The 27,902-nt window shown below is 36.4% G+C and overlaps 1 pseudogene; it reads left to right on the top strand.

The window, feature by feature from the left end:
• Positions 1 to 27,315, top strand: part of LOC113082832 (protocadherin Fat 4-like) — a 42,633-nt pseudogene extending 15,318 nt beyond the window's left edge.
• The last annotated feature ends 587 nt before the right edge of the window (positions 27,316 to 27,902 follow it).

Raw genomic sequence — 27,902 nt, 5'->3', positions numbered from 1 at the left:
TTCCAGCACAAAAGCTCCTGTGTTTCAGTCAAATTCCTGCAATTTTCAGGAAATTAATCTGTTTTTTTTTTTTAGGCGTGAGCATCGAGTCTTTAGAGCGTAATGCTCTTAGCAGGTCATTAAGCTCTTTGAGCGTGTAACGGCGCTTCTCTGATCACTGACACTTTAATAAAGTCGTTTTAAGTTCAGCCGACTGAATCTTGCACCTTTATTGGCGTCTCCATGGCTCCGGGGAAGCGAGGAGCATTCAGCGCCGTCCATGAGCTTTTACATGCAAATGTGTGAAGAGAAAGAGCTTTCAGTCGCTCGGCTTTTCTCTCAATCGTCTCCGTCTGACAGCAGCGCACTAAAGGAGCTCTTAAAGCGTGAAAAAGCCTTACATCTCCTGTCCATCTCTGGCTCTCTCTCTCCGCTGGGTCAGAAAGTTGCTCTTGATGTCTGCTCTTTAACTTTCCTCACATTCCCGCCATATTCACTTCCTCTTCTGGGCAGCCAGATAAAGAGGGGATGCGAGAGGAGGACTATGTCGAATCGACCACAATCACATCCTTTCCAAGTGAAGAGAGAGGTGAGGAGAGGCCCCCGGTGTCAGGACGGGTCAGAGAGCAGTGCATGATGGGAAAAGGACTGGGCAGAGAATGAGGGACTAAATATATGCTTCATTCTACAATGAACGCTTACAGAGCAAAAGTCCATAAATAAACATGAAACTTTAAATGCAATGTTGATGGAGATATATCTAGTTTCAGATCAGACCATTAAAAAAATCAGTATACGTATAAGATTTTTAAAAAATCAGTTTTGTTGGTAAACTTAAATTATACTGAACTGACTTAAAACATTAAGTTGAATCTCATAAAATTTGCATTATTATTGTAAATTAAAATAAATAAATATTTGTAATACCTATATAAAATAAAATATAATAAACAAACTTTCATTTTATTTGAGCTAGTTTCCAAGGAAACATTTCTTATGTTTGTTTTACTAAAATGACTTAAAATTGTACATTTAAAAATGACTGACATTAATATATATGAATAAGAAATTAATAAAAAATTATATTTAAAGACAACAAAAAATGTATGTAAAAAAATTACTTAAATTAATATGAAAGCAGAAAAAAATTACAAATATTAATAAAAATATGATTTCTCAATGATACTGAAATAACACTGGTTCAGGTAATACAGAAACATATGTTACCCAGATTTATTGATCACATTAATTTCCACGTTGCCTGTAACTGTATTTATTTAATTGAAAATAATTCTGAACCAGATTTTTATGCTAAACTCACTTAATTTTGATGCATTTTTCTGAAAACAAGACTTAATATCTTAGTTTTTTTTAGGCAGAAATAGTGAGAAGAAAATAAATATATATATCCTTTTTTCTTTTCTTTTTTGCAGTGAATTATTTAAATTCCTCAAACGTTCAGATTATTTAAGCTGTAAATGGCACTAAATTTCCCAGATTCCGACTTTTGGATGCATTGTATGTAGCCTGTAGTGTGTGTGTGTGTGTGTGTGTGTGTGTGAAAGAGAGAAAGAGAGAGAGAGAGAGGCATGTATGGAGGGGTTGTTGTGTGTGTTTGTGTGTTATTGTGTGATTCGAGGGGGACACAAGAGGGTTAAACAAAGGCATTGAGCTGAACACAGGCCCCAGTGTGCTGCTGCATGTGTGTGTGTGTGTGTGTGTGTTTCTCTTGTAAAGTTGAAGTGCCACTTCCCCCCGGTCAGTGCTGAGAGTGTGTGAGTGTGTTTCAGTGTTTGCTCTCTGACTTCACCTCGACAGACTCATGCTTCAACACTTGATCTATTTGCATCTGTACAGTAGATTTCATTTCCAATGCTTAACGATAAAAGTTTTTTCTCAACTTCTGCTGCACTTACATGCACCAAATTTTACAGTTGTATTGCTATCTATGTTATGAAGTTTTTTACTGAGGGGTTTGTTCATATTTCATTCACAGTGATTTATGCAGCGTTTATTTCTAAAAACATTGTGGAAATCGCTTTTTTTATGGGTATGAGTTTTTTTCTCCACTTCAGCAGCACTTACAAACACCAAAACTTAGAGTTTTATTCCTCTCTATATTCTGAAGGTTTTTGTAGAAGGGTTTGTTCATACTGCATATCATTTCAAAATTTTTTACACATCTTATTCTTAGACACTTGACAGTATTATTTTCTGATTTATGGAGTGATAAAAAGAGAAATTGTAAATAATAATATTTAAAACATTTCTTAGCTTTTCTTTCCTTTTTTGTTGCTCAACATTGTGAATGTGAAATTGTATGCTACAAATTCATCAGTATAAATGTAAGGTCAACAAAACAACTTTTGTTTTTTCTCTTCTTCAGTTCTAAAAAAATATATTTAAAGAACTTTTTGCTGCTCTCCACAATCATTTACAGCTCTAGAGTTTTTCTGTAACTGCTGACTCATTTGTGTGTTTTAATTTCTCCAAGGGAGTTTAAGGAGAAACATCTGGTTTCGTATTTATAATTTTGACACTCCGTCGTCGTAACCCCACTAGACCTCACGGGAGGCTTCTTGACCTCTGAACTCACAGGGGTCGTAGCAGGAAGCCTCCCTGACCTTTGACCTCTGGGCGAGAGCAGGCAGAGTCCTGAGGGTGAATAAGTTATGGCTGTAACTCCAGCAGTGTGACTGTAAATCACTGCAGCACTCGTATCAGGGACGGACCGCGCTGGAATGTGCTGATCCCACCACGAATCAATCACATTAACACCAGCAGAAACGTCCTGAGAGAGCCTGACCATTCCCAACACGAGGTTCAGAGATGTGTAAGTGTAGAGCTGAAAAATATATCTCAACAGTTATGTATTTGCCTCAGGGTTATTAAAAGTTAACTAAAACTAAAATTTAAAATCAAATATTACTTTAAATAAAATATACTTGAACTGAAATTAAATCGAATATATTTTTTTTCAGTTAGTCTATGCAACATCTAAAATAAACTTCAGAGGATGTTTATATGAACATTTATTTCAACTAAAAAGTCACATTGAAAACATTTTTATTTAATTTATTCATATTTCAAATAGTTGTATGAAACAGAATCCATTGGAATCAACAGTTTGAACGATTCACTCTTTCGTAGCAATTTAGCTTGAACTGTCAAATGCACAGAAAAGTCAAATGAGGTATTTGTAATAACAAAGCAGAAATAAAGTAACAAAAAAAAGTATTTTATGATATATATTGTTATCATGAAATAAGATTTTGATCATATCACACACCTCTAGAAATTAATGTAACTCATCAACTTTTTTTTTTTTTTTGCTCAAGCAGCATTTTTGCTTGTGATGTGTAAATCACGTCTTTTTTATGCAAATTATTCAACTAATAACATGCAATCAGGCCAAAATTGTAGGCCAGATAAAAAGTGCACGTTCACAGTATTGTTAACTGAGTATGCAGTACATCTCCCTACAGTCATAAAGATCACACGGTGGAACTAAACGCCTGCAAGAACCATAAATTCATCCAGTGGTGGAATGAATTCAGTTTTAAGATTTGCTGTAAATTGAAAAAAAACAAAACACACAACTTAACACAAGTCAAAGCAGCGGCTGAGATTCTGCTCACCTCATCAACTGTGTGTGTGTGTGTGTGTGACTTGAAGAATAATGGAAGAGGAAACAATGTGAAATGATTCCTCTGGGTTGGACGAGTCTTTCACAGCGTTTGGCTCTCAGAGAGCGAGTCTGATCCAGACGTGAACCATCACTCACACAAACTGAAATAAGACAAAACAAGACATGAATATGGAAGTGTTTTTATAAACAGGGTTCAGATATCAGACCTTTCGCCCGCTGTTGGTCTCGTAGCAGCAGCTGCATGTATGAGCTTTCACTGACTTTATATTTGATCCATCAATGTGGCAGAATTATGACTGCAAACAGTATTCTTCCTCATTATTATTTTTATTGTTTTCTACTGATTAATCGCATTCAAAATAAAAGTTTTTGTTTACATAATGTATGTGTGTGTGTACTGTGCACATTTATTTTGTGTATAATAAATACACACACACACACACACACACACACACACACACACACACATATATATATATATATATATATATATATATATATATATATATATATATATATAATGTAAACAAAAACTTTTGTTTTGGATGTGCTTAATCGTGATTAATCATTTACAGCACGATTTTTTACGAGTACGAATATCAAAACATTCTTAAATCAAGATTTTCTTGAGAGGCACCATGCCATATTAAATTAATTTGTTGCTTTCTGAGAAGTTTCTCCATTGGATTATGTTATTTTTTAAAGATTTTTATTTTGTCATTTTACATTTCATGTAAATGCATCTTGAATGGGGAATTTATTTTATTTAAAAAAAATGTAGTTATCTTTTTTACCGTAAACAAGTAAAAAATACTCTGTTAGAAAAAAAAATTTTGCAGTGTAAAGAAAAAAATGCAGAAACATCTAGAATATCCATGTGCTGCAGTATTTCTGTCCTGTTTTCCAGCACAATCATCCTTATATTTGTCCTGTCTGCTGTCTGTGAAGTCACCTGACCTCGGCAGCGCAGCTGATTGGCTGAAACCCTGCAGTGTATTTCTAGGTGACTGACTGTATTACATCATTCTGAAAGGATTCGTTTTCTCTGGGAAATGTCAAGAAGAGAGCAGCAGAAGACAGACAGATCTGGGGCCTTTCAGCATGCATTAGTGTTAGATTTGTGCAGGAACTATAAGCGCTGGTTGTGTGTCAGCGGAGTTTCGTGCGTTCACTTGGACTGAGAGCGTAAACACACGATGCATAGAGAAGATCTCATTCTGATGGAAACCATGAGGTCAGGATTTATACAACTCTATCTGTGATCGAACACAAACACGCACGTTTAGCTCACGCTGTTGCTCTGTTATCAGCTCTGATCCTGCTCCATTACAGACAGATCAGTGTTTTACTGTAGTACAAGTGCAGTAAACTTGGATTCAGTGCGGCTGAAGTTTACTGTGTTAATCAGACCTCAGAATATATATGGACAAGCATTGTGGATTTAGAACACAGCACAAGGGAACTTTTAACACAGAACATTAGACAAAAAGTTTGAAATCAGCTGTAAGAAATTATGTTTTTAGTACTTAAGGAAAACAAAACCTTTTTATTTTATTTTAGTTTGGCTTGAAATGCACTGAATTCACTAAAATGTGAATATAGCAGTGATTAAATGCATGTATTATTGCATGTCATTAGTTACTAATGACTAATTGTGTGATGCTTCTTTATTTAAGGACTTTAGCAGAGTTTAGCAGAGTCAGATACAGTTCATCTAACAGTGAAAATACATCATGCCAAACCTCCATGACTTAGTCTTCTGTGAAACACAAAAGAAGATGTTTTGAAGAACGCTGAGGTTTGAACAACAATGGACCCCACTGACTTTAATTGTACGCTGTGGACAAAAAGCGGTGAAATGTTTCTCAGAATATCCTCTGTGTCATCATGAGAGAGACCGTTTTCATTTTTTGCTGAACTGTCCCTTTAAGAAGCTCTGATTGTCATGTGATTGCTGAATGTTTAAGTGGAAGTAAATGATTGTCATTTATCACCTTAAATATTAAAGAGAAGATGGAATATGTGTTTTTAACTGAAGGGTGAGGTTTTTATCCTTCATAGATTCAAACAGCAATCATGTCTTAAACATTATTTTTGTAAAAAAAATTATTTAAAGGAATGAAAGGGAATAAAGAAAGTTACATTTACATTTATTAAGTAATGCATTTAAACTATTTGCAAATCATGTTTTTTTTATAAAAATGTGTCTAATATGTTCAAAATGGCTCTTTAAATGTTTCTTGTCTCGTTACATTAATTGATATATACTATTTTTGGATAATGACACCAACTTTTCAATATGTGCAGTTATTGCAGTGAATTAAATCAACATTAAACTGAACTGATTGAAGCTGCTTTGAAACGATCTGTGCTTTATGAAACACTGTAGAATTAAAGGACTGATGAAAAAGTAGTTTGCATCACTGGATTTTGCTGTCGGTCATTTAACATTTCTGTCACAAACAAGGCAGATATTATTAAATGTCTGGCTCACATCTCCATCTTTGATGTGATTGGTCATCTCAGTTATTCTGACGCTGATGGGTGTAATCAGGAATATCAGACTCTGAGGGTCAGTTTGTCTGTATCTTATGGCTGCAGTAACACTGTGAGGTTTCCTGTAGTTTATTGTGATGAAGAGACTCTGAGAGAGACCGACGCTCCTCCGGTGGTCCCTGAGACCCCATTATACCAGACATTAATAGAGACATCAGATTACAGCTCAGTGTCCTGAGAGAGAGCGCGGGGTTAATAACACACACACACACACACACACTGTTTCCAGTCTCTCTGTGTCAGGATTTGTTGCGTATGAAGTTAAACTCAGGGTTTCATTCTTGGGCTGTAATCACAGGGTTTATTTGATGCGTTTCACTGAATTCATGAATCAACACAAACACACAGAAACTCACGTCTGTGAAGACACTAAACATCAGAATCTGTTCCAGCGATCAGATCATTGAGACCAACCTTAAAGGAGCAGTCCGTCCCAAAAATAAACATTTGATCATCAGACAGATGAAAGTACTTTTGTTTTGTACAAACTTTCAGAAGTTCGGGGCTGGTGAGATTGTGTAATGTCTCTGAAAGAAGTCTCTTCTGCTCACCGAGGATGCATTAATTTGATCAAAAATACAGTAAAAACTGTGAAATATTATTCTGATGTAAATCATCTGTTTTCTGTGTGAATCTGTGTTAAAGTGTAATGTATTTCTGTGATGCTCCGCTGTATTTTCAGCATCATTCCTCCAGTCTTCAGTGTCACATGATCTTCAGAAATCAGAATCATATGATGATTTACTGCTCAAGAAACATTTCTGATTATTATCAGTGTTGAACACATTTGTGCTGAATAATGCTTTTGTGGAAAGTGGGATACATTTTATTTTTCATGATTCACAGATGAATAGAAAGTTCAAAACAAAAGCTTTTATTTGAAACAGAAATCTTTTTTTACATTAGAAATGTCTTTTTTTTCATTAATTTCCTTTTAAAAAGACCCACAAACTTTTAAAAGCGTGTGTGTGTCTGTGTGTGTGTGTGTGTGAAGAAGGACTGAATCACTGTGGTTCTTTTCTCTCTTTATCACATTGACTTTCAGTCTTTCTGAATGTTACGGATGAGCTCTTCTCTCTCTCTCTGATGGTCGGTGTGTGTGTGTGTGTGTGTGTGTGTGTGTGTTAGAGAATGGAGGACACACACACACACACACACACACGTAGAGCTGTTAAATACTGTGCATTAATGAAGTCTCCTCTCTGAGAATGTCCCATCATTCCTCCCTCGTCCGACAGCAAATGAACGAGAATAAAGTGGAGAAAAGAAGGCCACTTCTTTGGATTTCTATAGGCCTGCCTCGCTTTCATCAGCGTCTCTCTCGCGCTTTAATCCAGAGGATTTATGGGTGAAGTAAAGACTGATAACGTGTGTGTGTGTGTGTGTGTGTGTGTCTTCTAAGTGTTTTCCATGCAGATGATGTTTTTGCACCTTGGGCTGGTTTCAGAAATCTCTATCTCAGGCTGTTTTCTCATCTCTTGCTCTCTCAGAGATGAGGTTGCTTTAACATCTCAGATCTTTCTCCTAGACAGAGAGAAATGGAGAATCTGCTGAACTCAGAGATGTACCACTGATCAGAATAAACCCAGAATCCTGACGAGTCTTTGTGTGATTTCCAAATGAGCAAAGAGGGTCACTAATGAACAAATCAACAGCTTCGAAGACTCGCGCTCTTCTATCAAAATAACACTTTGATGGTTTAAGTGTCTAAAAATGAACAAGTTAATTCATAAGTGCTAACATTGTAATTTTACAGTTGTAAAAAATAAAATAAATATTATTATTAAAAATTTGAAAGAGTAATCTTCAATAAAAAATGTATTACAATTAAGATTATTAATATTATTACTCAATAATGAACTTATAATATTTATGCAATAATATTTATGTTGTTGTATATTTTTATTTAGTCATAATAATAATAATAATAACTTATTTTCTCTTTCTCTCTCTGATATATAACGGGCTCGGGGAAGTTTCTTCATTCCTCTGAGTCTCTGTTCAAACCCTCGTCTGCCGTCTACACGAGCAGCTGTCTTCTGAGGGAGCGTCCCAAACCTGTCTGGATCACACTTCACTCACAGAATCTCTCAGACAGAATTAAGACATGATGAAGAGCCAGTCGTGAGTGTGTAGTGATTGTTCTGATCCAGTGTAGTGGAGCACTGGTCAGCGTCACACAAAACAGACTAATTAACGTTAGCGAGAGCCGCGGTTTGAGCAGAAGGAAAGCAGCGGGTAAATCATGCGTTTGAGACGGACTTGAGCACCGCTGCCAAACACAACAGCAGAGGAAGCTTCAGCATAAACAAGACAAGCCTACTCTTTTTCCTCCAACACTCTTTTCTTTCTTTTCCTAACCCAACAACAAGCACACACACTCACGGCGATGAGTTTTACTGCCATATTTTGTGTTGAAAATCCTCAGTCTTGCTGTTTTTGACTGTGATCGCAATCACGCATGAAGAAAAAAGGCCATTGTTGTGCTTGCGATAGATTGAGATGTAGTGAGTTTTTGCATATAACACACAAATATCTTTTAATGGAGTCAGTAAAATAAACTTAATTCAATGCAAAGATTATTTTTCTGACCCCACTGGCAGATATAAACTTAATGTTTTAAGGATAATGTGAAAATAAAGTGGTCTGACTTAGAGTTACTCAGACTGGAGTAGAAATGAGACACATGCAGAGAAATCTGTGTTTGGATTGAGCTGTAGGTTTAGTGAAAGCTGCAGTTAGCTGTGATTATTACCTGTGTGTGTGTGTGTGTGTGTGCGTGTGTGTGTGTGTTAATTCTCTCGTGGTCATGGCAACAGGTCATTGAGAAACACACAAGCCCTCACAAACAAACACACAAACAAACAAATGGCCTCTTTGTTGGGAAACACAGACTAATGTGACAGGAAGTGTGAGTTTAGAGCCTCTTTCCCACCGTCAGACGACTGAAACATTAATGGAGAATCAGAATCAGAACGCACGCTAATTTTTACAGTCATTGTGTTCAAATAACACTCTGCTCATTTGAAATTCAGAATAAAGACTTTAAAAAATAAATAATTAAAATGTATTCACGTAATTTATGTACAGATTTTTGCATTAAATCAGCAATAAATAAAAAAATCGCGATTAATCGCATTGTTATGCATATGAATATATGAACACAAGTGTAATAATATTTGGTTTGCAAACACTTTAAACAAATAAGGAGCAGTGTTCCTTTTACATTGTAGCAGTTAAACCATTTATTGTAGCGTAAATCTCAGCTTATAACATTAATGTAATTAAATTAAATATAAAACAAGCCATTTGTCACTGCCAGGACATTAACGCTTTTATAGTTCATTATAGAAAAACAATATACCTTGAGTCCAGAGCCTCGATCGGACTCAAAACAACGCAGATTTTCAAAAGCGCAGATTTTCTGATACGTGCTGTATGATTGCTTTAATATTTCTAAGCGGCAAAAGCGATAGATGTGTAAAGCAATATATTGTGAGAGGGACGTGTGTTACCGTGTCCCATATGACTCAAAATAATAAACCACAAAGTTAACTAAATGGTTCACTCCACTGTGTTGAGTGAGTGCTTCTCCGCTGTCTTCACGTGCTATCGGAAACTTTCTATTTCCAACTTATAAGGTCATGATTACGAGCTCGTTGCATTCTTTTTGTTAAAATAACAGTGATGAGGTTAATGTTGAAGCTTAGCCTAAATAATTTGATCCGGAGCATCCTCCTGTGACCCACGATGTATTCAGAGCCAGTGAAGAACGGACTTTCATGAAAATAAAAACTGCGTTAACATGCGATTAAAATAGTTCTTGGCGTAAATCAGTTATTGCGTTAACGCAATACTTTTTTTTATTATTTTAAATTTTATTATAAAAAATGAGATTGCATTGAAATCATCATGCTCTTGTATTGAATTTAATTGTGTTTTCATCAAGATATTTTTCTAAACCAGAAACTAAACCAGCGTCACACAGGAGTCTGATGCACAGGAACTCAAAGAAAGACGTCAAATAACGAATGACAGCACTGCACTGAGGTCAGGTCACGACCCCGGGGTCACGAGCGCTTCCAGACCGTCACCTTAGACACGACAAATCACCGGCTTCTGACCTCCTGACCGACCCCACATCCAGAGAGAGAGAGAGAGAGATGCACAGAGAGAGAGAGAGAGAGAGAGATGCACAGAGAGAGAGAGAGAGAGAGAGATGCACAGACAGAGAGAGAGAGATGGAAAGGCGACTCTCTGAAAGAGATTCACACTGATTGTTCTTCCTCATTGACTTTCACTGAAGCAAACGTGAGAAAGATGGGAAGACACTCACGTCTATGGCTTACAAATGATCTTGTGAAGATGAAGACACAATGAGAACAAAACATCTCTTTCTGAACTCAGAGATCTGACCCGGTCACAGGAGGAATACACCACACACATCTCATTCGAAGTTATCAAAACATTAATAAGAAATCATTTTAATCAGAAAGATGTACCATATAGTCATTTTAAATGTCTGCCTGTCGTTTTTTACTAGCGCTGTGTGATTTGTGGAAAATATCTTAAGTGCGACTCAATTTCGATTAATTGCAAAGCCCTACGATTATTATTATTATTTTTTATTAAGTTTTAGTTAATAAGGACTCTGGTACATAAGATAGATCAATTGAGAGCCACGCCCCCATTTCTCAACATCCAATCCAAAACTGACGCACAGAAGCTAGTCCTGCCCTACCTTTTTCCTTCGGTGATAATTGATTGATCATTGATCTACTAAAGAATTGAGTGCAGCAGCACTAGACGACATGAAACAGTGTCTGCAACACACTTGACTTCAGCAATGTGATGGATTTCTGAATGAAATGATATTTAATGAGACAAGAGGAAGGGAAGGACTGGACTTTATCCATGAGGAAACAATTAGATGGGAAACAATGACTGAACAGTTACTAGACCCTGACAAACAGCATGTCATCTGTGTGTGTGTGTGTGTGTGTGTGCGCGCGTGCGAGTGTGTGTGTGCGTGTGAGTGTGTGTGTATGAGTGTGTGTCCTGTTGACCAGCAGCTGAAGGTGGGACGCAGTGAGTGTGTGGAGGTAATCAGAAGAGGGAAGAATATAGTTATTAAATTATCGAGTGTTTTCTTTGCTAAACTGAAGGCCATGAAACACTCGTCTTAATGAAGATTAACGACTCCATTCTGACGAGAAACAGACGAGCCTCATTGTCTAAAGTTACTGAAAGAAGCATCGCTCTCTTTCGCTGCTTTCTGTTCCTCATCCTTCCTCTCTCCCTCTCTCTGTTTTCCGTGAATAGTCTCAGCGAGGGGGGAACTGTCTGTTTGGCAGAGCCTCATCGAGAGTCGCTCATGTTAAACACATCAACATTTCTCTCTGTTCATTTTCCACGTCTGAGACTGAACCCAGATCAGCTTCAGCGCCGCTCATCGACACAGAACCAGAGACAGGGTGGATTTTCATGATTTGAGTCGAGTGTTAACCCTTCGAGTGCTTCAGATGCTCTGATGAACTGGTTTTACTGCTGTCATGTGACGTCTGACTGAGGGCAGTGCATGATGGGAGTTGATGTTCTCCATCAGGGACTGATTAGATGCGCAGAAGTGTGTTTGCTGTATCTTGTGTCTCTGAGACAGTTAAATGTTGAGGTAGATTTAGAGAACTACTGTGTGAATAAACACCAACCTCTGGGATGATTGTTTATTAACCCTATACAGCCACTGGACCATATCTGATGACATAAACGGTCAAACTCTGCTGTCTCTCTCTCAGTCTCTCGTCTTCTGTCTCTTATTGAGAGTTTAGAGTGATTTATCCAGTCAAAGCTCTTCTAGTGTAATTTCTTACAGCCTAAGGCCCACCTGTGCAATAGTCATGCTGTCTAATCAGCATCTTGATATGCCACACCTGTGTGGAGGATGGGTTATATCAGCGAAGTAGAAGTGCTTACGAACACAGCTTTAGACAGATTTGTGGACAATAATTGATAGATATAGGCCTATTGTGGGGGGAGGGGGGGCAAAAACAAAAGTGTTGCATTTATAATTTAGTTCAGTGTATAACACACAAATGCAAGCTTTTTTTGCCTAAAGGCTCAAACTTAAAAAAGATGATTACATATCTTCAGGCTTTACAGAGTTGAGACTCTTTCACTGATTTCTGTGTTCATCTGAATCTGTTTCAGCAGGTCATTATTGTAAATGTTGGTAACGCTTCACATGATTTGAGACGCACTGATATCAGACTAAACCACATGAAAACATGAAACTGTATCTCAGCTGTGTCTCAGAAACATACAGTACAGTAACATGAACCTTGTTTTTTGAAGCTTGTAAAGCACATTTGATTTAAAACTCATCGATCTTAACTTATCACAGTTTATCGTCAAACGTCTGAGCACTGGTTTGATTGACAGGAAGGTACTTGGATGGAAATCCCATTGTTTGTCGGAGTATGGTGGAGCAGAAATGACCCTTTTTGATTCTCCGCTCTGAATCTGGACTCTTTGATTTTCTCACGTCTTGTATTTTGGCTCTTGTTCCGCAGCATTTAATTTAAACGTGTTCTGCTGTCGGTGAAGTCATTTCATTTGTGCGCAGCACCTCGCTGATGATGAGGTGTGAGAGCGTGTGCCTTTTATCACAGATTCGTGTTCTTTACATCAAACGTGTGACCCCTGACCTCATGCCTTGACATCATCAGCAATGACATCATGTCCAATCAGAGCGTGAATTGCTCTGCTTCACTCATTAACACAGCGAACGCATGCACGCAGGTACAAATGATCTCAAAATGACTTGTGTTTGCACATGAGTCGTGAATTCGATCCGGTTGGTCTGATTCTTGTTTTTTACGCTTTTTAAAATTGGATTTTTTATTTCTTTAAAGAAAATTAAACACTCTGAAATCCACAAAATAACCTAATGTAATGCCAAATATTGCACACTAAATGTTACTGTGCAATTCTTTAACAATAAATAATAAATATTTATTTGTTATAAACAAAAATGTCAAAACAAAACAGTTGATGAAAAGTTGATAGATAGCCAATAATCAAACATGAATTATGTGAATATATTTTAATATACATATTAATGCATAGATAAACGTATGCATGTATTACTTTACAGTAATATATATTTGTATGGTGTATAAATTATTATTATTATTTCTAAATAATTTATCAAATAAATAATTTTTATTTTTATTGGAAATTATTAGGCATTTTTCATGAAAATGTTAAGTTCATGAAAAAAATAAGCAGATAAAAAAGCTATTAATTAAGATTGAATTAAATGTGAATAAATGTATATATATTAATATACATATTATATAATAATAATATTGTATAATTAGTTTATTATTATTTAGAAAATATAATAATAGTAATATAATAATAATAATAATAGGCGTAATAATTATTAAAAAGATCTGTTTTGATGGCTATGAGGAGCATTTAGTTTATTTTGCAATTAATCGTAAATCATAAAAATAGTTTGTAGGGTGAATAGACAGACAGAAGGAGAATTATTGTCGAACTGAAGGATCAATTAAAGCTGTTTTGGTCAAAACAAAGCTAGTTTGCTGAAGTGAGGTGAACTGAAACTCACCTTTCTATCTGTAACTTCAGCCGAATACTACACACACCAGAGACGGCTGTTTAATAATAGAGTCAAACAACCTGGAGCTGAGACGCCGAGCACTGAAACTCAATCTGTGTGTGTGTGTGTGTGTGTGTGTGATGTCTCTCACCTGTGTGAATTCTCATTAGACACACAGGTTTTCCCCGCTCTTCGCTGTTTTTGCGCGGCCTGTGCTTTGATACGACTCTCTCAGGGGATTGTGGGTAATCTCAGATCAGTGGATTGAATTATTCCTCGTCCCTCGTGAAGATGCGCTGGGGTTATTTACACTTCAGAGCGAACGAGTGCAGCGTAAATATTCATGTCTGTTGACTTTAGCGCGAGGAGGACGCTGCGCGGACACATATTTCTTCTTCTGTTGCGTTATTCTTGGCGTTGAACGACGCGGATCACGCTGCTGAGAAAACAATCAGCTTTCCACCTCTGTACGGAGGCCAGAGAACGTTCTGCTGACGTTATGAAAACGCTATTTCGGAACATTCAAAACATACAGCATTTAGTTATTTTTTTCACACGTTTTCAAAACATTGCAACACAAAATACAGAATGCCTCTTGCAAAATAAAGCACTGTGTTCAAAATATCACAAACACATCTCAAAAGCAAACATTTGCAAACAGCTTTACCCTAATATTAATTCCTTTTAAGAAAAAAACTAAATGTATAAAAACATTTCTAGGTTATGTGAACGTTAGAGCAAACATTAAGGGGAACGTTACTTTAGAATGTTCTTTAAAGCATCTTAGACAAACATCAAACTAATGTTTCAATAAAACGTTCCATGAACGATGTATAAGTAATGTTTTTGTAGCGTTTTGAGAAGGTTATTAAAGATCAGATCACTTTGGATGAACGTTCTATTAATGTTACTGGAATAACGTTTGTTCATAGCATTGAGAGAACATTGTCAGAGTGTTGTGGGAACGTTCCCGTTTTGAATTAGAAGAATAACATGAAGCAGTGAACACCGAATCTGTCTCTGGTGTTTTTCTGAGCTCATGGCTCTGTGATGTTAAATGCAGCAGATATTAAAGTTCTTCAGGATGAGAGGAGCTGTGAGTTTTGGGATCTGGCCGCTCTGCTCGTCTGGTTTTATGTGTTTTAACTGCAGATGTATTGAGTTATTGAATATCATGAGTCGCTGTGGAATCTGACTGAATGAGTCGCGTTTGACAGTGTTGTTGAACAGCTCAGTTCTATATTAATGCTGCATTCATGTGTGGATGGAATTGTAATTAAGAAATATGTTGTGATTGCAAGATGACAAGGAACATTTCAGAAGACAAAAATCAATCCATGTTGACTGATGAGAGTAAAAGGCATCACTATATTACAGTAATTTACTGCGCTGCTGAAATAATATTGCTGAAATATTTTGAAACACTAGTAAATTTCATGAATAACTGCAAGAAATGTCAGATGTTACAATGTTAAGCTGCATGTAAATGCATTTGACAGATGTTTTCATCCAAAGTGCATTAAATGCATAACTTGTCAGTTCATCGATTTGCTCGGAATCTAACCCAAGAGACTGAATAAAAAATACAATTGACAAATCTAAATATTAATAAACACTACAATACGATAAATCTCAATGACACTAAACTACAGTGGTTTAAGACACGGCAAGGGTTGATTTCTGCAAAGTTGAAACAGTCAGCTTTGTGCTTTTGTAAAATTTAAGTTTTTGAAAAATTACATGAATGTTGTTTTTTTGCCTGAAACTTATAAAAAATATATATTTCTTGCATTTAACAGATGAGGAGGGAAGGAAGGAAGAATAAATAAAAAAAAATACATGTAAAACCATGTATTGCATTGGTGTTCTATCATGCTGTTTTTCCCGTTAGGACAGTTTTAGATGTGAAGTCTGAGGGGCTGTTTTCTGCCAGCACTGGGTCTCTGTGTGAAGATCAGGATTGTGAGGGTGTTAATGTCTCTGTGTCTGTCTCAGGTGGAGATCACCCTGCAGGACGTGAATGATAACCCACCGGTGTTCCCCTCCGACTCGCTGGACATCACCATCCAGGAGAACATCAGTGACGGCTTCAGGATCCTGCAGCTCACGGCCACAGACGCAGATGAGGTACAGACCACAGCTGTCACTCATGATGATTGATGTGATGATGATGGCTCTAGCTGCTGTGTGGCCCCGCCCCCAAACTCTATGATGCTCATGTCTACTGATCTCGTGTTCAGTCTGAACTATTAAACACTGCGACAGTAAACCAGTGAGCTCAAACTCACATATACAGACAACTAACAGAGTCACAGCCCTGAGCTATGATTGGCTGATCGCTATTGGACAGGTGGTGTTAGGGGCGGGGCTTCTCATTAGAGAGCAGATAATTAGCGCGATTGTTCAAGCTAAAACTATAACTAACTAATAAAAAAACGAACTAAATTGTTTTTTTGTTTTTTTTACTTCAAATGAAATAAACATATACTTGAAAAAATATATATAAAATAAACATATATACTAGTTGCCAAGGGGGGGAAATCATTTAGTTTAATTTGATGTACTAAAATAACTAAAACTTAAACAATTAAAATCGCTGTTCTTAAATTTAGATGTTAACTGAAATAAAATATTATAAATTATAATTTTAATATTTTAAAATAAATCTATGTTTACTTCTATTTCTAATAAATGAAATTAAAAATATGTAAATAAAAAATATAAACATACATTGTGATTTCAACATGAATAAATATAACAAAATTAATGAAGCTAGATTAAATCAAAATACTGATTAAAGTAATTAATATTATGGAATAACACTTGTAATTAGAATAATTAGTCATGCACATGACTGCAAACAAGTAAATTAATGTTAAACGAGCAGTGTGTTTATGATTATTATAACATATGATAACAAATACCAGTTTGCAGCATCAAACACAGTCCAAGAAACGTAGTCCAGAATAATGTGGACGACACAATAATCAAAGAGCCTGAATATAAAAAAGGCTTCTTTTAAATATTAATTGCGATTGATTTAATCATTAAAATGTCAGTTTACAATTTAAATTAATCATTAAATGTTTTAAATAAGTTTAAGATTGCTTCGATATAACTATATAAATATATAATGAGTATAAATCAGTCCAGGAGGAGCAGCTGTGATCGGATCTGTGATGTTTTTCCCCTCTCCTATTTGTCCTCAGTGTTTTTAACTGAACAGCTCAAACTGAATGTGATGTTGGAACGCTGGGCAGGAATTCTGGGATGTTTGGGCTGTGTGACTGGAGTCCAGGGCTATTCCTGTCCAGATCTCTAATTGTTGTTATTTTAGTACACCACGTTTAGATAAATGAAAATGAGGACTGCTTTCCTTGGCAGTGAGATGATCTAGTTGTTTGTGTTGTTTTGTTTGAGTGAGCATGTGTCTGATGAGGATGTGTTGTGCTGGTTGAGGTTGAGGATAGTGCGGTCAGTCGGTCAGAGGAAGCAGGTCTTCTCTCTCTCTCTCTCTCTGTCTCTCTCTCTCTCTCTCTGAGTGAGTTTCCGTATGTCGTTCGGTCGCTGTAGATCCAGTTCTGAGCGCTCAGCGTCCGCGGCCGGAAGAGTGGGCGGCTCCAGGTGGCTGATGGGAAATCCAGAGATCTGCTCTGATCTATTGCAGCAGAAGCTCAGGAATCACATTCAACATTTTCTCAGAGAAAAACACAGGATTCAGAGGATCTGAACATTAAACATTAAATGTGTGTATGTGCATATATTGGTTAAAGAGTTAATACATATATAAAGGATAGTTCAAGGAAATATATTTAGGATATTTGTGTGTTTATTATAGTAAAATGCATGCAGATTTCTATAGTTAACTACAAAAGTAAAACCAAAACAATAAAAAACATTTTCAAAAACATTACTTAAACTCAAATATAATTAAATATGTATTTTTTTAAAGTAGACTTTACTGTATTTCAGCTAGTTGCAATGAAAAAAGTAATATTATGTGTTTCATGTAGTAATGTAAAAATAATAATAAAGAAAAATATTTAAATATAAAAAAAATACTTTTGTAATGAAAATATTATGGGAAAAAAACTAAGATCAAAATAAAAACAAATATATAAGAATATTTTTTTTTAAATTATTATTACAATAATATATGTAGCATAAAAATGTAAGCCTACTTTAAAGACCATTTTTATTTTAGAATTATTTATATACCATTATAGTTATTTATTAATATTTTGAATAAGCTGTTTTTTATATTTTCAGTTTTCAATTTGTTTTGTTTTATTTTAGTGAATTTATTGTATATTTTTTTTATCAATTTATTAATTTTTAGTTTTTATTATATAAATATATATCAATTAGTTCCCAAGGTCAAGTTTCTCATTTTAATTCATTTATTTAATCTAGTCATATTTTATATGAATCTAATCTAGTCATATTTTATTGTAGCTTTATTTTTAAAAAATGTATTTTTTTTTCAGCTTAGTGTAAAATGAAAGTAAAATGTCTAATGTCTTACAGTAAAATGTTCGGAGCCCAGAGCTGTACTCTTTGATTGATCACAGTATATTCACTTGAGTCTGAGTCTGAGAGGCGATGCTGCGGTGACTCTGTAACCGGATCCTGATCTGCTGCTCTTTGATCTGCTGTCGTCTCTGAACTCGTATTGTCCTGCGCTCAGTCCTGGACGTCCCGATCTGTCGCTGGCGTTATTCTCTGCTCGTCAGGATCAGATGTGTAGCGTCTGAGAGCCGCGGGGATCAGGGGATCCATTAGCTGGATTTATAGAGGAAGCGTATATCCCTTCAGTGCTGTCTCTCTCTCTCTCTCTCTCTCTCTCTGTCTCTCTCTCTCTCTCTCTCTCTCTCTCTCTCTCTCTCTCTCTCGCTCGTGTGCTGTATATGTGGGGTTGTGTTTCGGCAGACTGCAGATCTGACTTCAGGAAACACAACACCAGCCTAGAAATGAAATCCTTTCACTCTCACTAATTGGTCCTGCTGTAAACTGAAGTTAATGTGTGACGTTACACACAGACATGTTTGTTTCAGTATTTTGCACACCACCTATTTTAGAATAATTTATATAATATTATAGTTGTTAGTAATATTCTGAATTAGCTTTTATTTTATATTTTCACTTTTCATTTTAGTTTCTATCATTTATTTCCAGCTAGTGATTTCAATGATTTAAATACATTTCTCAAGATGTTCCATTTAATATTTATATTTTAAGCATATGTGTGAAGGTTTGATGTTATGCACAGACATATTTATTATTCAGATAATTTATTCTCATATTATTTATATAATATCATAGTTTTTAGTAATATTTTGAATTTGTTATTTTTATATTTTCAGGTTTTTTTATTTTATTTAAGCAAATGTGTGGAAACTTTGACATTATGCACAGACACGTTTATTTTATAGACCGTTTATTTTGAATTAGCTTTTATCTTTATATTTCCAGTTTTCATTTTAGTTTTTTGTAATAAAAAGTGTTGTTCAAAAAGTTTTTATAATTAAATATTAGTATTCAATATTGCTGTTTAGTTATATATATATATAAAAAAAATGCATTTATTCTATTTCTTTTTTTATTTTATTTTAGTTTTATTTACATTTTAATAAAAAAATTGTGTTTTTCACATTTTTATTAGTTTTATTTCTTAGTTTTTATTATTTCAAGTACCGTATTTTCCGGACTATAAGTCGCACTTTTTTTTCATAGTTTGGCAGGTCCTGCGACTTATAGTCAGGTGCGACTTATTTATCAAAATTAATTTGACATGAACCGAGAGAAATGAACTAAGAGACATAAACCGAGAGAAAACATTAACGTCTCCTGTAGTTCTCCTGTAGTCTACACAGAGGACATAGAGCGCCCTCTCGCGGCTGTAGATGTTAATGTTTCTCTTGGTTCTTGGTTCGAAATATGCGACTTATAGTCCAGTGCGACTTATTTATGTTTTTTTTTTCTCATCATGACGTATTTTTGGACTGATGCGACTTATAGTCTGAAAAATACTGTAATTGTAATGCTCCAATGTAAACTTAATTTAGTAAGTTGCCAAGACAACATTTCTCATTATCAAGTGTTTTATGCAATATTCATATTTTATTTCAGCTTTATTTAAATTAAATGTGTGAATATGAGATGTTACACACAGAGATCATTTTTACTTATTTTCTTAATAATTTTGTCTTGATTTTCAGTATAAATATCTAAACATTCTGAAACTTGCTTTCTGAAAAATCGATCAAAATAAATCGAGTTTTGTCTCCTGTTTGAATGAAGTTTGTGACTGAAGCGGTGTTTTGTGCAGGGAGCGAACGCTCTGGTGACGTACTCCATCATCAGCGGCGCAGACGACAGCTTCTCCATCGACCCGGAGTCCGGCGAGCTGACGGCTATCCGGCGTCTGGACCGCGAGCGCAGATCCAAGTACTCACTGCTGGTGCGAGCAGACGATGGCCAGCAGTCCTCCGACGTCCGGCTCAACATCACCGTCAGCGACGTCAACGATCACACGCCACACTTCTCACGCAACGTCTACTCCTTCGACATCCCCGAGGACACCAGTCCAGGTATGAGACATGATGATGAGGATCAGTCTCACAGAGTTCTTTTAATCGCAATTAATCGCGATTAAAGCTGCAGTAGGGAACTTTGGTAAAAATATATTTTTTACATATTTATTAAACCTGTCATTATGTCCTGACAGTAGAATATGAGACAGATAATCTGTGACAAAATCAAGCTCCTCTGGCTCCTCCCAGTGTCCTATTGCCATTTGCAGAAATCCATCGCTCCCGGTGAGAAACAACCAATCAGAGCTGCGGTCCGTAACTTTGTTTGTGTTCAAAATGTAGAAAAATGAACATAATAAGTGAGTACACCATGAATCCATTTTCCAAACCGCGTTTTTAGCTTGTCCTGAATCACTAGGGTGCACCTATAATAAGTGTTTATATTCGGACTATTTTAGATTGCTTCGGGGATACCGCGGCGGAGTAACCCAGTACCTTTGTGATTCTTCATAGACATAAACAGAGAGAAGTAGTTCCGGCTACGATGTTCTTCTGCACGACGCAAGCAGTTCTGTTTATTAACCGCTAGAGCCTCAAAAGTTTGATGACATACTATATGTTTGTGTACTGCGCATATTTTAGGGATGGGCGATATCTTATAGTTTGTGATATATTGGTAAAAACTCTCCCCACGATAATAACGATAAAGTGTAGTTGTTGACATATTTCTGTGTGCGACATCATGGAAGGCGGACGTGAAATTGAGGAAGAGTTTATCGCTAAACGAGGAGCTCCTTCTGGTTTGGTCAGGGCTGTACAGTACAGTACAGTTTTGCATGTGTTTGAGTGTTTTCAAACCTGTTGTCCAACAACGATATCATTTATTAACATGCTTTTTCTCTAAATTAACTTCATAACATCAGTCGAATGTCTGAAATGAGTTTTTGTGATCAGACGTGGTTGTTTCATATCACGTAATGAGGCACAAAGCTTCTGGAAGTAAAAACTCATGGTGAAATTGATTTTTAACAGTAACTGATAAACCATGAAATATTATTATTATTATTATTATTATTTAATTAGCTTCTTTTTTTTATCAAAATATTTTTTTGTTAAATATTACTATTAAATAGGACTACTTAGTTCTATTAATTTATATTAATTTATTTCTTATTTCAGTTATAGTTTAAGTCAATATATTATTTTAAATATCATAATATTAATAATATAGTTAATATAGTTAATGCTTCATGCATCATTAAATGTGTGAATTTGTAACATTTTACATTTTCATTTTACCAAACAAATTTTTGGTTATGTGCTTTTGATATTTTTATTAGTTTTATTAAAAAAATTAAAGTTAAATATTACTAATATTATTTATTTCATTTCAGTTTTAGTCATAGTTTTTTTAATTAAATATTATGTAGTTATATTACAAAAATTATTATTTCAGTTCTAGTTAATTTGTAGGTTTCATGTCAAAGGCCGTGAGCTCCGAGGTTATTAATTAATGGTATTTTCTTTTGATAAAGCCATCAGACTGCATTATTTCAACTTATATATATATATATAATCAAGCTGAATGGCAGAATTCGCAAGTGAAAAACTACATTTTTCATAATGCGTCAGAGAAACTTTCAATAATCACAGAATCAACACAAGCACATTCACTAAAACTCCAGTTGCTTGTTGGTGATTGGTCATTGAACATCGTTGTATAATTACTAAGTTTTTGTTGTGGTTTTCCATCGAGGTTCGATCGTGGCGGCGATTCTGGCCAGTGACTCTGACTCGGGATCAAACGGAGAGATCACGTACTCTATAGAGGAGGATGATGAGGACGCCACCTTCCTCCTGAACCCCGTCACCGGCGTCTTCAACATCAGCCGAGCGCTGGACTACGAGTCTCAGCAGTACTTCATCCTGACGGTCCAGGCCCGGGACGGAGGTGGTCTGTCCAGCTCTGTAAGGGTCTACTTCAATCTTCTGGATGTCAATGATAACCCTCCACGCTTCAGCAGCTCCGTCTACAGCAGCTCGGTCCTGGAGAGCGTGAGTCCTGGAGCGAGCGTCCTGAGCCTGAGCGCCGCTGACGCCGACGACGGTGAGACGCTACAATACAAGCCTAAAATATTCAACTGAGATTTTAAGTTTGGTTTTCCATCATTTAATCAACAATTTCATGGGTAAAAGGGTTTTGTTATTGACATTTGAAATTATTTTATTTTTTAAATATTATTTATACATTATTTTGTACATTTTTTGTGCCATTTATTTTATTTGGATTTTTTTATTTTATTGACATTTTTCTTTTCCTTTCCTGTGGTTTAATTAAATATTAGTTTTTAAATCAACATGCAAACCCCAATTTCATTCATGGTTACAGGTTTTATTATTATTATTTTTTATTATTTTAAAATTAATTATTTTTATTTTACTTTTTTATTATTTAATTAATTATTATTTATTAGGTTTTAACTGTTTTTTTATTTTTCTTAATTAGATGAAAAATGTTCATCTGCACTGAATGAAATGAAAACAAATATCTGCAGTTGCAATTTTCAACATTTTGCCATCTTGGCTGATTCTTACATTATTTACTCTGTTTTCTAGAACAGTAAATTAATTTAAAATCACATTGTAGTGTAAGAATGTTCAAAACATCATTTACTCCTTGTTTTTAACAACATTTATGTGGTTTTCTTCAACAAAAAAAGTTAAAGTCAGCACATTTCAACACAGTATTTAGACTCAGGCTAGTCTGGTCTAGTTCAGACTGCGGTTAGTTTAGTACAGGCAGGGTTTGGGTGGATCATGTCTGGGTCATATCAAAATGAATAAAAGGAAATAAGAGCAGATATGTGGCACAAAGGAGCTGCAGGCTGGATTCTGAGCCACACATGTTTCTGTTGAGAATCCCGTCTCTGACTCTAATGTGGTTATGCTGACCTACATTTGTGCCTGTGGCTTTCCTCCCGCTCTTCTGTAAGTGTGTTCATGAGCACACAGTGTCCTCAACACGTTTCTGACCATATGAGAGCCTCCTGACCCCTGACCTCTGACCCCTGTGTGTTTAGTAAACGAGGCCAGTGTGGTTCCACATGAGCGGCCAGCATTACAGACGCTCAATTAGAGCTCATTTACTGTGAACGGAGCAGATCTGTATCACACACTCGCTGTACTGTAACACGTCTGCACAAACACAACACACATTATACTGCAGAGATCCCTCTTCACATCCGCGCTGTTAACAGCCAAAGTCAGGATTCCTGTTTAGAAATGGACTAACTACACAATACTCAAACGTACAGTTTCCCAAACCTTTTGTCAGATGTGAACTTTAACTTGAATATTTAATTTCAGTTTAAGTTTTTAATTTTAGATTAGTTTAAGTCAGGGTTATATATATATATATATATATATATATATATATACAATTAAATATAATAGCATTAGTGTTGTTTTCCAGGGCCGAATGCGGAGCTGCATTACACCATCGCTTCAGGAGACCCTCAGTCACAGTTCACCATCACAAACACTGGCGTCTTACAGACCAGGAAAGCTCTGGACCGAGAGACACAGTCGTTTTATAACCTCGTCATCACCGTGAACGACCTTGCTCCGTCTCCCATGAGCCGCTTCACCAGCACCGCACAGGTGTCCATCATCCTCCTGGACGTCAACGACTGCTCTCCCACATTCACATCGCAAACGACGGCGTATATTCAAGAGAACACGCCGGTGGATACACTGGTGTTCACAGCGCAAGCTAGCGACGCTGACAGCGGCCCCAACAGCTACGTGGAGTATTCCCTCAAAGGGCCGTTTGGGAATAAATTCAGCATCGGGAACATCGACGGCGGCGTGACTCTGGTGGGCGAACTGGACCGCGAGGAGATGGCCAACTACTCGCTGACCATCGTGGCCACGGATAAAGGCGAGCCGCCGCTTTCCTCCAGCATGGAGGTCACGATGATCGTGCTGGACGTGAACGACAACACGCCTAGCTTCTCGCAGAACATCTATGACATCGAGATCGAGGAGAACACGCTCAGTGGCACCGACGTCCTGCAGGTGTTCGCCAGCGACGCCGACGAGGGAACCAACGGCCAGGTGCGCTTCTCCATCGCCGGAGGGAACCTGAACTCAGACTTCCGGATCGACTCGGTGACGGGAGTGATTTCTGTGGCGAGGCTGCTGGATCGTGAGACGCGTTCTGCGTATTCTCTGCTGGTGCAGGCGGCGGATCGCGGCAGCAGTCCTCGAGTGGATCGCGCCACTGTTAACATCGTGCTTTTGGACGTTAACGACTGCACACCTGTGTTTGAGCTCTCACCATACAGCGTCAGCGTACAAGAGAACTTAGGAAACCTGCCCAAGAACATCCTACAGGCAAGTGCATGGCATTTATGCTATTGAAATTATCGCAAATAGATTTACAATCATGCATTTAACAGATGCTTATTTCCAAAGTGATTTATGAAAGAGGAACTAGTTGAAAATTGACAAACAGCCTCTGAGGTCACATTTGGTGTATGTTTGGTAAATTATTAATGGAAAAATTTAAGCATTTCCAAAATTAAAGTAAATATGTTTTTAATCATGCATTTAGCAGATGCTTATTTCCAAAGTGATTTATGAAGGAGAAATTGACAGTTTTCAAAATGACTATTTTGTGTAATCAATATTGGGAGAAATACTTTGAATTTGGAATTTGTGATTCTAAATATATTTAAAATCTGTTGGATATTGTAAATCCAGTATCTAAATATCTTCAGTACATTTTGGCTCTATTAAGATTTAATAGGCAAGAATGAACCCAGTGTCCGATGTGACAAACTTGTAATTACGACTTTGGCGGGAAATTGCTGATAGCATTAGTTCATCTCATTAGATTGGGCGGCTTTGGTTCTACATCATTTAGAATTTTTGCTGTAACGTGCAGAAATGCGAGAGCAGATTCCCAGCACAAACCACGCTCTGTAGCTGGAATGGCTTGCGTGTTTGATGGAGAGGCTGGAATGATAAATGCTGGCTTCCCAGCGCAGGGTGACCGAGTGTAAACGCTGAAGGTAATATGCCACGGCCAAATGACATAGTGAGGGTGGTCTCCAGTGTCCGAGTCAAAACAAACCTCACCTGAGAGTGAAATGAGCTGGAGTCACGGCTCCTCAGGTGTGCCAGCGCCAGAGTCTCACGCAAACCAACACTGAACCCAAACCAGGCATTTTACAGACCTACAACACAGAATGAGAATAACTACACAGAGTAACACATTCAGCTCATAAAGACATCATTGTTTTCACCATCATTTAAAGATTACAGATACGTATCTTATAATGTTCTAGTACATTTTTTTGCACCCATACATTTGTTTTAAATATTATACGAACATTAAAATGCCCAGTTTTCTTGTTGCGATTATAACGTCATTTAAAAAATAACAAAAACGTTTCTTAGAATGTTCAAAGTACAAATAACTCAAGATTGTTGATCTCGGAACGTTTTTTTCTCAACATTCTGAGAATCAAATATTCATGAACGTATAATTAATTTCCATAAACATTACTTTAAGAAGGACTTGTATAACTTAAAAAAATAGCGAAAGTTGTGAGAACGTTACTTGATGGCTTGTTATATAAAAGCTGATTAGAAACACTGACGATCTCTGGTGGGGTGCAAACGTATCACCTTTTGGTGAAATTTGCCTTTTTAAATCCAAAATAGGTCATTTGTGTGATTTGTGTAGATCTGACTTCTACACTCTCACAAATCCTCAACAAACAAACAAAGCATAGACACGATGTAAATAAGAGATTCATTAAGCAGTGTGTGGTTACAGTCATTGATTGAGACAGGAGTTTAAATTTTTAAATTTTTGTTTTAAAGTTTTTTTGCTGTGCCTTTAAAAGGATTGACGTACACATATATTGCAGTGTTTCAGGAGTGACAAAACGCGTATGTTTATACGATATTAGGGTATGTGAATATACTGTAAGCTAATGAGTGATCATTTTTTATCATCATCTACTTGTTTCTTGGGGTAACATCACGCCATTTTCATTGTAAAAGTGTTTGTTTTCCATCAGGTGTCTAAACTGAAGCATGGCTTGTTTTCCATGAGAAATGAGAAATGTCTTCTTAGATGCAACTCTTACTGCACAACTCTAGAGTTAAAAACATAATGAAGTGTTTAAAATATTACATCGTAGTCATCTTTTTCAGGGTGATTAACATTGTTATTGTAGTAGCATTAATAAATTATGGTTGTTATTTTTTGTTTGTTGATTTTAACATTTTATTTAAGTACATCAAGTTAAGTTTAATGAAAATGAGAAATGGAAACTTCTTGGAAACTATCCTAAAATTGAAGTTTTTTTTTTTTTTCAGAGCAGTTCACAGTTAATGAATATCACGCATTTATGCCAAATGATTGCTTATGTTATACTGTTGATGAATTATGACTGTGTTTACTTGATGGTGTTGGTAGATGGTTTCAAGATGCATATTTAAGCTCCATCGTGTTTAGAAATCAGCAGCTGGAAGTAGCAAACCAACGACATTTCAAAATAAGAGTCCTGGTGTATTTCAACCTTGCTTATAATGAATAGTCCTGAATTACACATAAAATATTTTACTTCTTTTTTTCTGGATATTAATGGTGTTTTGGATACACAATGAACTGTATTTGACCTTTAATTCACTGTGTGGGCTTTGAAAGTGAGATGGCATGATTGTTTTGTTCAGTAGGGACTGGTGTTGAATCCTAAAGCAGGTTTGTGTTGTGTGGCAGGTGGTGGCTTCGTGATGATGATCTGGGCAGTAACGGTCAGATCAGTTATTCCCTGAGCAGCGGGAACGACGCGGGAGCATTCAGCCTTACGGTCCAGCGGTCAGCTGAACCTGATCCGAAACGCTGGACAGAGAAACCCAGGACAAATACACGCTCATCATCACAGCGCACGACGCAGGTAAGAGCGGCTCGACTCCTGACCCAAACCACTGCAAACTCTCTTTTTAAATGACAATAATGAGCCGAAACCCCAAAGTCAATCCTGTTAATCCAGCATTAGAGTCCACACGTTTACCTGCCATAGTTTATCCATGTTTATGCACTGTTTCCATCCGAAGATGCAAATCTTGTTTTCCTTCTGAATTCAAAATGTATTTTTGTGACACCATCGATTGTTTTGGATCATAAACTCACTTCATTTTGATACGTAGAACAAGACTGGGAAAGAAACTCACGACTTACACTATTTAAAAGTTGCTTTATTAATATTTGACATACATTCTCATAACATTACCAGATCAGTGTTCTCAAAATGTCTTCATGACGTTATTTGTAACAAGAAACCTGGACATTTGAACGCTCTTAGTAGATTTAAAAACAAACCTTCAAATCGCCACGTTTTAGGGAAAAGTAAAGTTAGAAGAACATTGGAAGAACTTTTTCTGTAACCGCGACAAGGACATCTGAACGTTTTAGACACATTTCAAAGCAATGTTATTCTAACCTAATTTTGCTCAGGGGTCACAGGATTTTCCTTCTCCAGGA

The sequence above is a fragment of the Carassius auratus genome, unplaced genomic scaffold (assembly GCF_003368295.1).
Source record: "Carassius auratus strain Wakin unplaced genomic scaffold, ASM336829v1 scaf_tig00036995, whole genome shotgun sequence".
NCBI lineage: Eukaryota > Metazoa > Chordata > Actinopteri > Cypriniformes > Cyprinidae > Carassius > Carassius auratus.
Note: the sequence above shows the minus strand (reverse complement) of the source record. Positions and strands in the feature narration are given on the sequence as shown.